We start from the raw sequence: 12,631 nt of genomic DNA on the forward strand, positions 1-12,631 counted from the left end.
ACAAGATGGCAACCCTGTGAATGAAATTAATCTTGTGCCATAACCACTGCTTAAATGTGAAAGCACAACAAATACTCCAGTCCATCAAGGAATTTTGATTGGATTAGAAGCCCTCTGTGCTTCATTATAATCTCCCTGATGAAGGCAAAAAGCAAAACTACAGCTGGAGAAGAGAGATTAAAAACCCCATTATAACAGTTTAATTATCTGTTATTACTGGATTAACATTCAATTCTGATCCAGGTGCTCTTCAGATAAATAGCTCAGGTGGTTTATAAGAGCATTGTTTTATTTTGCAGTGAAAAACTTCTGGCCCATGAAAGGAAAACATGGGCTTTTTTTGAAGCCAGATATCCAAAATGAAGAAAGCTTAAGCAAGGCTCCATCTGCCTGGCCCTTCTTCTTGCCTACCCCAAACTTTTGAACGGCTGGCTGATTTCAACCAACCTGGAAGACAGGTAGGAGTCTCAATGCGATTAGAAAGTTATTACAAGTTTTGCAGAAACAAGCAACTGGTGGAAGGGGAGAGAGAGCCTGTAAACAAACCCTTAAGTTTCCTTAGCAAGGAAAAAACTGCAACCTGTGCTCCCATGTTACTAGATGCCAAAGAACCTGCACAAGAACACACACTCATAAAAGTCCCCAAACACAAAGGGACAGAAGAGATCAGAACCAACCACAAATCACAAATTGTACAAATCTAGCTTCCGAAATGTGGGCACTTGTTTCACTGCTTGCACAACTGGGACAGTCTGTGTGATCCAGACTTCCTCTGCAGTCTCTCAGTTTGCAGATACCGTGCTGGATCTTAGTGCTGTACCACAAGAGACAGAAGAAATGCCAAAACAACTTTTTTTTCATCGTCAAAGAGAGAAAGGTAGCATTTGCATCTGAAAAGAGCTACTTTGAAGTGATGTGCTGAAAAATGAAAGAACCTGTCTTTAGGGACAGGCCACCGAGGAGGTTTGCAGACCTGCTCACTGGAACATGCTGTTGCCAGATTAAGATGTGGATTCAAGTTCCAGCCCAAGCCACAAAGTTCGTATAAGCAACTGAGAGAATCACTTAATTGCTCTTCATCTTAGTTCCTGAATCTGCATAATGTGGACAACAGATACCTCTTTTCCTTCTCCTTGTCTATCACACCTACATGGACAAAGCTGTCCCTTGCTGCACTATCAAAGAATGTAAAGGAACAGACTCGTAGCTTTCATGTGCTACTGAAATAAGCTTCAATAATATGCCACAGTATTTATCTGTCCAGGCTCTTGTGGTAGCGGGGTCTACTTCACCTTTCCCTTTGAGAAGGACTAGGTTATGCATGGTCCTTCCCCTCATGCAAACAGACTCTAATGTTTAGCTGTGTCGCTGTCACACCAAGGCTAAACACTGTCATGTCTCTGCAAAGCTACACAGGCTAGAGAGGGGCATATCCACACCTCTCTTTCATCCTCTCCTGCCGCTGCACAGCACAACTGACAGCAGGCACATGGTACAGCTTGTAAAAGTCTCCAGGAAGCAAAGAGAAAAGACAGCATCTCTGCTACCCAGTCCTCTCCGAGGAAGGTCCTGTGTTCTAGACATTGTTCTTCTCCATACTAGCTAATCAGCAGGGCATCATACAAGGCCCAGCACAAAGCAGCATAGCACAACTGATCCCCAGCTGCTTCACATAACATCTAATGGGTGACACCACATTCTGCCTCTCTACAGGATTTTTGCATGCTACAAAGGTCACCTTGTTTCTCCACCCCTCTCTTGTGGAGAGTAGAGCAGTAGCAGCTGTAGAAGCAACAGGTGGCCTGGGAACTTTATCTTCATGCAAAACACAGTAGTAACATGCAAAACACACTGTCTGTACTTGCAAGTGACATCATGACACTTGGTTCTACCCATTACCACTCACACCTCAGGGGTTGCGATAACCTTTCACGCTGGACATGGCCAGTGCTGATCTATAGGCTCTGGCTGACTCCATCCTACTGTGGTCCATCTCCCCAGGAGATGGAGCAGACAAGTGCTAGTACCTGAACACAGCGTGGGGCAAACTAAACAGAGACCAAGCACAAACTACACACATGGCTCAACAAGTAGTTAGCCCTTTCCATTACAGGACAGTATAACTTCAGGAGACAAAAGCTCTCTGTCCCCCTTTCCCAGATGAGATTGTTTGGCAGCAGTCCTTTTCATTCTGGCTTACAGATGCTGTTAGGCTCTCCTCTTTCTTCCCTTTTTCCAAAGCAAATTTAAAGTGCAACTCCATTGAAATTGGAGATCAGGGTTGTATCTGTTTTCACACCTATTCATGATCCTGCGGCCCACATACTTCCAAACCTATCTGGCAGAACTACTTTTATAACTATGGTTTTTTTTAGTAAATGGCTGCAGCTGGCCCTTGGTTGGGTCACTAACAAAAACCAAGCACCCACATGCTAGCAACAGGATTAAAACTAGAGCTAGTGCGTCAAACTTAATTAAAACTGCACTTAAACGAAGACCTTTTTTAAAGGTTTTCATTCTTCTCCAGTGTAAAATGCTCAGGGTAGACCATCATATAAACTGAGCTGAAGTTTACTGGTTTAAAGCAAGCCCACTTTCATTTATGAGACTCTTCATTTCAGGGTCAGAAGGGAATGCTGCAAGCCACTGCTCTGAACTCCCAGGTATCACAAGCCACAACAACAGTCCCAAAGAATCCTTGTATTTTGCAACATTGCTGAGGGAATTCTCCCTGAGCAACACCATTTTGTTCTCCACTTGAAGTTGACAGCTAAGCCAAAACCCAAACATTTTCCCTGGAACTATTAGATAATCCAGCAGCTGAGTCAGCTGCAGTACTCTGAACTGAACTGAGCTGAGCACACAACATAGCAAAAGGAAAGAACAGCAAGGCAGCAGGTTCTAGATCTACAGCTAGTTTAACCCAATGAGGCAATGCCCTTGTACAGATTTCTATCAGCTGAAGCAACAACTATCAGTCTGTCTTGAAATATTTCTTACTAAGTTCCCTTTCTGTGTCTTACTGCCATTGCCATGTTGATTTGACCAACTAAATCTACTCAGTCTTTTCTAATGCATAAATCACAGACATTATTGGTCCTCTTTTAAGTATCAAGCAGTACAAATGTGATTCCTCCTTCCCTCAATGTTGATTTGCATCTCAACTGCCTGAATTGACACACACAGCTCCCTATGTGGCTATGGGAAAGTCTGTACTGTTTCTTCCTATGACTACCTCTTCCTAGGACAGGGCCAGAAACGCACACACAGTCTCCATGTGCTTCTTAAAAGGATGGCCTAACGCTGGCCTAATACTGTGTTTTTCACTGCCTCCTTTAAACCATCACCCCGGCTGATACAATTCCCCAGTGCAAGAGAGGTGCAGCATGCTGTATGGACATGAACCCCGCAGAACACGCCAAGTCAGGGGAACATGTCTGCACACCGATAAGAAGAGGCTGCAGAGGCAGGTACTGCATTCCTGCTGCATAGCAGGATCGAGGCCAAGCCAGAGCACAGCATAGCTTGGCTGGGGATTGCACAGGCACGACAAGATCTATACTCAAGTCAAAGTTTCTCCTTATAATCATCCTCTTCTCCCTCACTGACTTCTGGATCAGGCATACCTGAGTTCAGGGCTTAGTTTGGCTACTACAAGCACTACAGTAACATGGGATTTTCAGAGGGTTTGAGGGTTGCTTAACGATGCTCCCATGGAACAGCAGGAAAAAATTAAGTCAGCACTTAAAAATCTCAGCAACAGTACCTGAACTAACCACTAGAACCCCTTCCTTTATGCAAGGCAAGGTGCTGCAAGTTCAATGTTGTTGGAAATCCAAATAGTTCTCTCACACCACCTGATACCTAAACAAGAACTGGTGTACCATCACCACCCTCAATGACTCAACTCTTCAGTGGGGATACCGCGTGGTAAGTACACAGAGCACTGTGCAACAGGACAGCTTGTAGCCATGCCACCGTGAATCCTAATGGTATCAGAGGAACCTTCATCAGACAGAGAACTTGCTAGTTCTCTCTTTACCTGTGTGCCTCCCTGTTTGCTGCCAGGATACAAACCTTATGTATGCCAGGATTTTATAGGGAACAAGAAGCAGAAGACCACTGGCTGCTCAGACTTGCATATACCCCTACTGACCCATGCTCCCATTTGGTCTAAACTTCTTATTTTAAATTGCCTTAGAGTAAATTGAAAGACTGATTAAAATTTACCCAACCAAGGAGGAACACACCTCCAAGCCAGGGAGTATGTCTATGCTGCCTCAAATGCCTTCAGCTCCTGGGAACTCTGAGGCAGTAGTGAGCGAATCAGTTCTGCATCACACAGTAATACTTGAAGCACCTGCAGATAAGCTGGCTCAGGTACTGAATCCAGTTGAGCTGCATTAGCCTGGAGCTGTGCCAGCTAACATAGCTCAACCACTTCCTGCACCCAAACCAGCTCATTTACAGCAAGCTCAGGCATCTCTAAGCAGAGGGTTGTTTCCAGCCTCTCAGCAGACATGTGTCTGCACTCTCTGCTTTTGACACCTATGGGAAAAGCAGCAAGCTGCCTGTTCCTACTGCAAGAAAAGGAGTTAACCAGATTCGCCACAAGGTTTACTATCAGAAGTTCAGGCTTGCTTCTCCATTGCTTAGTGCAGTGATAAGAAATATGAGATATTTTGCAATATTTATTATTTGGATAACAGCAGCATTTAAAGGCTGCATCAAGGCCAATGCCAAACATCATTCCCAGATGAAGTTGTAATCCTTCTGCTGAAGGCCTTACAGACCAGCTGACAAGCCAGCTGAAGGAGACAACATATAGAGAAAGACGATAGAAACAAGAAGGATGAAGCAGCCTGGCCAAAGTCACCAAGCTTATCAGTTTTAGGCAAAAAACAGATCTCAGCTCTCCCACAGGCCTCCTCCTTCAGCTGCACCCTCTGCATTGTCAAGTATCACAGAATACAGGCACTGCAAACATTGTCCTTAAAAAAAGAAGTACAAACTTATCAGCATTCTTTTATCAGAAACATAATGAGCACAATCCCCCTCTCTATGAGAGGCAGAAACTCATGGGACTGGCCCCGCAGCTCCATCCCCACAGTGGGACCTGATGTCCAAGAGGACCCACATTCCTGCAGGCACGTTTCTGGGGCTGGCAGAGGGGCTGCTGTGCTATCCCCAGAGCTCCCAGCACCCAACCACTCACACTGCTACATAACAGGATGAAGCCTCAAGGGCTGTTCCTACTTCCTCCTCTTGCTGTCAAACCAGATGACACCTCACTAATGTAGGCCTGGTCAAGATGTGGAGGACAGCATTTACCCAGTCAGCAACTGCTGAGTCATTATTTGTAAATTAATGACAATCAGGAAAAGCAGAGAATCATGGAAAGCAGATCAAATGCAGTAAAATAGCTGAGGAAAAATTTGGGGGGGAGGGGGCGGTGAATAACGTAATCTGGTGCTGGAAAGTCACCTATGCAATATGCCACGTTAATATCAATGTACAGAGCAGGGTTACCCTGGTAAGCAAAACACATGCTAAGCAGGGCACTGGCATAACCAGAACTGAAGAACCTGGCTTCCCAAAGGGGTCAGTGTCAGCACATGGTGCATGAGTGCAGCAAGCCTGCCCCATGTGTGCTCCCATGCAGCTCTGCTGTTGGCTAGCAGCCCAACACTGGGATGGCAGCCTCCGCAGGTCACCCCTCCCAGCACAGGGGACAGGAAAGGATCTGCCACTTCATAGGTGAAAAACACAGTTGCAGAAGAAAAAGATGTGCAGGGAACCTAATGGAGCAGCAAACAGATCCCATTTTGGCCAGGTCTCACCACCATCACAGTGTGGCTGAGGCAATACTTCAGTCTCAAATTGAGCACCGACTCTTCCACCATTGACTCTGAGCATAGTCATTTGCAGCATCAAGCCCTACCAAGCTAAACTAAATCTAAATATAGAAACAAGGAAATAGCAGCATGGACCTTTACCTCCTTCTTTGAATACAATTTGAATTAAGAATACAGGCCTCTGCCAGATGTGGCTGCTGGGACTCTCCTGTAGCTCTGTTACACCCAAGAGTAGTGCTGCTAGCACCAGGAAAACCACCAGCTCTGATGTCAGGCGGACTGCAGACTGCACGGAGTCTATTTTACAGCTGTAAGTTATGAACTATTTAGCCTCCCCCTGCCTCACACTTACCAGGTTATGCATTCAACACACGGCAACAGGCAGAGAAGGGAAGAGAGTTGTGCTCTCTCTCAGATACCTACTCTCAGTTACAACCTCAGCAGAGCAAGAGGCATCCTTCTTTACTGCTCTTATCTACCCCGATTAAGATTTCAGTCATACCCTCTGTAAAGTGCTGACAAAGCCATCATTGCTGTGCCATCCAAGTATCTGGCAAATAAACACCTTCACACTGAATGGTTAAGGTTAATTGTTATTTGACTTTACATTTGGATTCCCTATAGGAGAATAAACTTCAGAAATTTAAGACCAGGACACTACCAAGCCACACCATGTGCCACAGACCCCCATGCTGGGTCCACATCTCCTCTCCTCAGGTTCACTCCAGAGACATTTCTGAGCTATCTTGGTGCAAGCAAAGAACGTGCCTGACTCCCACATGAAGTATAACAGCATCTGAATAGGTCACATTGAGATGTTTCTATCAGGAGCCAGCAACTTCAGGGACCCATGGCAAACTTCCTGTGTTTCAGACAAAATGTCAGCTTCCCGTTCAATGCCCAGTTTCTGCTCCTCAACTGCAGTAAAACAGCAATAGTCTAACAAAATTACCTACTTCTTATACCACACTTTTAACAGTGATCCTCAAAGCTCTTTGCAAAGGAGGTGCTGCTGCCTTCCTCAGCTTCTTCAGCTCTCCAACCGTAAGAAAGGGAATTGCCCACTGCCACACAGCAGGCAAAAGCCAAAGCCAGAATACGCTCTAGTCCCAGCCCAACCCTCTTTTCACCACCCTACACAGAGGCCCTGCTGCAGAAAGGTATCACAGCCCATCAAAACACTGGCCTAAAGCTCATTACACAGGGACAAGATTTTTGGGACCACACTTTAGTCCCAAGGCTTTTTTTTTTTTTTAAGCTTTTCTGTAAACACAAGCTCTACCTAGTCCATGCCCATTTCTGCTCTCATTGTGCAACTCGGTGCTAAAACTGAAGGCTCTTGGGCAGAGAGAAACAACTTCCTACACCGCAGTTATGCACAAGAGTGTATAGATAGGAACCCTATACGAATTGGAGCTCATGAGCGCTCCCATAAAGTGATGTGAAGCCTCAATCAGGACTCCATCTCTAACACAGTCCTAAAAATGGCTTTTCACATATCCTCAAAGCATCCCTAACGTATGTAGCTCCAATACATTCCCTGATGCATTCTTGCACTTAATTGTGAGCAGTATGATTCAATAAACTGTATCAGAACCATGGAAGTAATTTGCTTCAGACAAAAGAGAAATATTCAGTATACAGTGGATATTCCACTGTATATTACTATTACAGTGGATACAGTACTATTCCACTGTACTATTTATATAAATAACAAGACTTGACTGAGCCAATTGTCACGAACAGCATAATACTGGAATCTAATTCCAGGTAACTCCAGTGTGCACATCCTGCTATTGAGTCGGGAGTGCCTTGTTTCAGCTTAGTTTTGTCCGTTCCAAAACCTGATTTTACTTTAAGAACAAGGATGTCCCATAGAGGAACTACCCAGAACAGACACTGCAATTTGAAGCCACTGTCTCAATCTGAATACTTTTCAAGAGTATATGAGACTTTACTGTAAACACAGCTGCTTTTTCTGACAGTTCTTCTAGCTGGAAGTGTTTCCTATACCAAGGCTTGCTACTTGCCTAGACCAGCCTGTTTTCCTTCTATTCTGGACAGCATGTAGAGAAACGTGCCACACTACTAGGGCCAGACCAATACTGTCTTCTAGTCCCAGGTATGTCCATACGAGAGATAATGCTCAGCAGAAGCACAAAAGCCACAATAAAGAGCAGGTCAATGAGAAGCTGAGGAGGAGAGAAATAAATTTCTCTCCTCTCCCCAGCAGCTGTTTCTGGAACAGGCTGTCCAGAGAGGTTGTGTAGTGTCCACCTCAGAGACACTGAGAACCCAACCGGACAGAGCAGTGAGCAACCTGTTTTGAGCAAGTCTCCAGAGGTCCCTTCCAACCTTAACTGTTGTGTGGTTCTGTGATCCACATGTAGACCCCTCTGCCCAGGCAGAGGTCCCTGACTACACCAGCTACAGAAACATTCACCCTGATTGCAAGCAAACTCTTCCTTCTGCTAATGCTGTTGATGAAAGCTTGTGTCTTCCCTGACCTTGAAGCTGTGTTATCTGCTTTGGCTGCGAGAAGGCGATAATAGCTCCTAACAATGGCAAGAGTCAGCTCTGAGCCGGTGGAACAGGAAATCCCATTTCTCAAGCCCTTCAAAGCCTGCCAGCCTGCCTGGCACAGTTTTCTCTCAGCAGCACTCAGTGAGATTACAGCACTAAAAATAACCCACACAATAACTTGTGCATTTAGAAGAAGAAAGGATTTGCCCTCAATGTGGGTTTCCCTTCCACTTGTGGCCTCAAGTATCCCCAGACACTTGAATTGCTAGGGTTTTGTTCTCCAAATTAAACAGGAGCTGCAGCTGTTGTAGTGGTTTTAAATAAAATAAGAAGATTAAAGGGTACAACAAAGAGCTAAGATACTTCCCAGTTTTTAAACAAGTGTCCCTCTCCCCTCCCTGTTGTTTTCTATAATAAGAAACTCAGAGCTAAACCTGCTTCCTTATCAAAACAGTCTGCCCTTCTATCATGAGCTCATATACAATTGGTTGTATACAGCTGAAAAGAAGCAAAGGTAGGGGGACCAGCCCTGCAGACTTCCATTCAGAACACAATCCCTGTGGGCATTCTCCTGCAGCATTTAAGAAAATGTCCAAGCCTGTTGGGTTAAATGCACCGTCTGAATCAGCAGGAAATCAGCACACCTCGTAACAGCAGGCACCAGAATTAGCACTACCTAGAGGCCTTATGCCAGTTTCGCTGTCTTTACAAACACTCGTCTTTGCCTATGCCTAGCGTGAACCATTAAAGCTCAGTCATTTGTATCAGATCACCTTCATTAAAGCCAACCTGACTACTGAGGAAATTTTCATGCATCACTTGCAAGGCTTGGACAATTTGCATTAGTGGTCTCAAACACAACTGACTTCTTTCTCAGCCCCCAAACAGACTGTACACTTACACGTGGCAATGAGAATTACCTTCATTGCTCAGCTGCTCATTTGATGCATATAGACAATTTATTGCTTATATAGCACGTCAGATACTGGCTCAGTTAATAACAGTTCACCTTGAGCACAAATAGGTTTTTCACATATGCATGTATCTAAACAAAGTTAATATCCACATGAGTGCATACAAACTAGAATCTTACACACTTGCCTTGTCTTCAATTTATACTCAGAAGGTAATATGCTGTGTTGTTTTACCCAGAGGAAATCAGACAGATGAACATTAAACGTAGTAAGTTTTTTTAGGTACTGAGTCCAAGGGGCTGGGCTCTCCACGAGAACCAGAGAGCTACAGAGCTCAGAATCACAGCAAATGAAGGACAGGTGCCACAGCTCACAGCATCTCAGCAGCCATCACCTGGTAGGGGGTTTGGATGAGGACAATAGCCACCACCTGACAGCAGAGATAATCCAACTACCTCAGCCACAGAGGCATACCAAAATCCTCTGCTACATCTACTACTTGCCTGAAGATTTAAGCTACAACATGGAAGGGTGTTTTGCAGAGAACAGTTTAAATACAAACTCAATTCACTCAGACGCCCAGTCCCTCGTATGCACTACAGATGATAATATAACATCATGTAGCTAGAGACTGTTATAACATGGCCAAACAAGAAGGCAGAATAAATATAGGTAGGCCCTAAGCATGAGGTCCTTCACTTTGCAAACTCCTTGTTTTCTTATAGCTTTTAGAGACCATTATTAGCAATACTGGGAACCCTAATTGTGAATACTACTGGAGACATAAAAGGAGATCATATAAGTTTATGAACATTTCTGAAAACATAGGAAGAGAGAGAGAAACAGATAGAGAAGAAGAAGCATACACCTGCTACCACACTGCCATTGAATCCCATTCCCCTGTATTACACCCCAGCCTGGCACATCCTTTCACTTTCAGAGCTGCACATGATACACAGCTAGTTCCCAGTTCTGGGTTTCCGGTGTTGTTACAGTGACCAAATCCTGGAGCACCTGTGATTCTCGTCATCTTTTGATCTTTGTCAGCTTCTCCGCTCCCCTCATGTTTCTGCTCCTCCCTCTCCTTCAGTTTTAGCAGACCAATAAATCCCCCAAAGACCTTAAAAACACTCTGGCTTTTTCCTAGGTAAGAGTGTATTTTGTACGAATAACATGCATGACATTGAAGTGATTGCACTCCTGTCCCCCTTTGCCCCTCCAGTGCATCTGTGTCCTGTGTCCCTCCTGCATCTACAGGAGATGCCATCTGCAGTGCAAGCCTTCATGCCCTACCACTGCAGCAGGTGCTAACATGAACACCAACCCCCGAAGATGCTGCCTGACAGAACCACAACCTCCCAGGGAATGGTCTGCTACAGCTGTGAGTCTCGCACCCTGCTGAGACCTTACTGCAGCAGGCATGTCCTTGTGAGGCACCTCCTCTGCCATCCCTGCCTGAAAAGCTTCAGAGCTTTATCAACATCTGCACTACTCCAACACAGAGCTCCAGGGTCTGACGCATGCATCTGTGGAAGATGCCACAGGCCACAACCATCCCCATGACACCCCTGAAAGATGAGAGCTACTGCAATGCTCCTAGCACCTCTGATGCACCCTTTTCCTACCAGTGTGCACCCCCCCACTGCACACTACTATTCACAAGACTTCCCAGTAGGCGAAGTTGCTGCCCACAGGCCTGGAAAACAAACCCTTGGGGAGCAACTCCAGCTGCACCCCACAGAGATGGGCTACAGCCTCAAATGGTGGCCACAACAACAAGGAGGTGGTGGGGTGGCAACTACTCCTCTTGCTTACTCTAACAGGGCCTGCAAAAGGACACCACACCTTGCCCTCGTGGGGTGGCAGCCGCCGGCGGCCTGCCTGTCACGGTGGAAGGCTTCACAGGCCGTGCCGACCAGCCGCCAGGGCACAGCCCCGCCGCCCTCACCTCGCAGTAGCTCCCCCGCAGCCGGGGCGCCACCGCGGAACCTTCCAGGCGGCGCCTCGCTGCGACTGCCTACCCGCTCGCCCGGGGACGGCGCGGCGCTGCCCCGGCCCGGCCCCGCCAGCCGCCCCACGCTCTCCCGCGGGCCCTACCCGCTCCGCTCCGCTGCCCTCCAGCGCGCCGGGCAGGCCCCGGGAGCAGCCGCCGACTCGCCAACGGCCGCCGCACGCGCGGGATCCCCCTTCCTCCTTCCCCGGAGGGCACCCGCCCGTCGCTGCCCCCGCAGGGGGGAGACCCGGCCCGTTTTGAGGCAGCTCTGTCGGGGCCTTCCAGGGCGCGGGCTGAGAGGGGACACTGCTGAAGGCGGCTGGGACGCGGTGAACGCCGGGGCCAGCGGCCCGAACGCCCACAGGGATAGCGCTGCAGACCTGTCGTGAGCTTAGGCCTGCCACGTTCACCCCAGCTGTGCAGCGAAGCACCCACACAGCTCTCGGTTTCTCTTGGGCACACACCAGCCAAACCTCTGAGCCCAAGAGGCAAATTGCCAGACTCCCGTGGTAATCTGGAAGAAGTTACAAAACCAGCAGAAAGGTGAACACCCAAAAGCTGAGAGATATGTGTGACAAGCCAGCAGCCACACGAACCAACTGACCAACCAGCAAAAAAATCCCCAAACCCAACGCAAGCCAGGGACATACCTGATAGGCTTTTTCAAATGTATGTGACTGAGTGTTTCAGGCGGGGAGTGTGGAGAAATCCTTCCTATGCTAAATCTGGAAGCAATGTGAGAAGCTCAGGTTAGAGATGAGAATGATCACAAGCAGCAACAGTTTTTGGTACAGTGGTTTCCGCCCAGATCAGATGTCAGGGTTGTGTGATGGCTCTGTAATTTGGATTAATCTTTTTCAACGCATTACTGTGGAAAACCAGGCCTACAGGATTGAGCCGTCCTTGCTCTTTGCCCATACATGGCATGTCTGTGCTGTGAGGGTGGAGCACGCTGGGCACAGCGCTACAGACCCCAACACTGCGAGGAGACGACGTTAATTCCATGGCAGGGAGGACGCTGCCTTACATGCCCACCATCTTCAGCTCCTTTGGTATACAAAGCTGTGATACAGTACTTACTGGGTCTGGCACTGGCGAGAAGTTCGTTTTCATGGACATAAACAGGACACTCAACAGCTAGTATCTTTACTGAATGAATTTATTGGTTTTTGAACTAAAGTTGCTCACAGTTATTTAACAAGGGATACATCAGATTTTTTTGTCCATTTTAAACCATTAAATAATGTCAGTTTGTGTCTGTATATGTATGTGTGCGCGCGTGTGTGTCTTCAAAGTACAAAATAGGAAGGATAACAAGAGGTATTGCTTTCATTTATTCTTTTATC

The sequence above is a fragment of the Mycteria americana genome, chromosome 5 (genome assembly GCF_035582795.1).
Source record: "Mycteria americana isolate JAX WOST 10 ecotype Jacksonville Zoo and Gardens chromosome 5, USCA_MyAme_1.0, whole genome shotgun sequence".
Lineage (NCBI taxonomy): Eukaryota > Metazoa > Chordata > Aves > Ciconiiformes > Ciconiidae > Mycteria > Mycteria americana.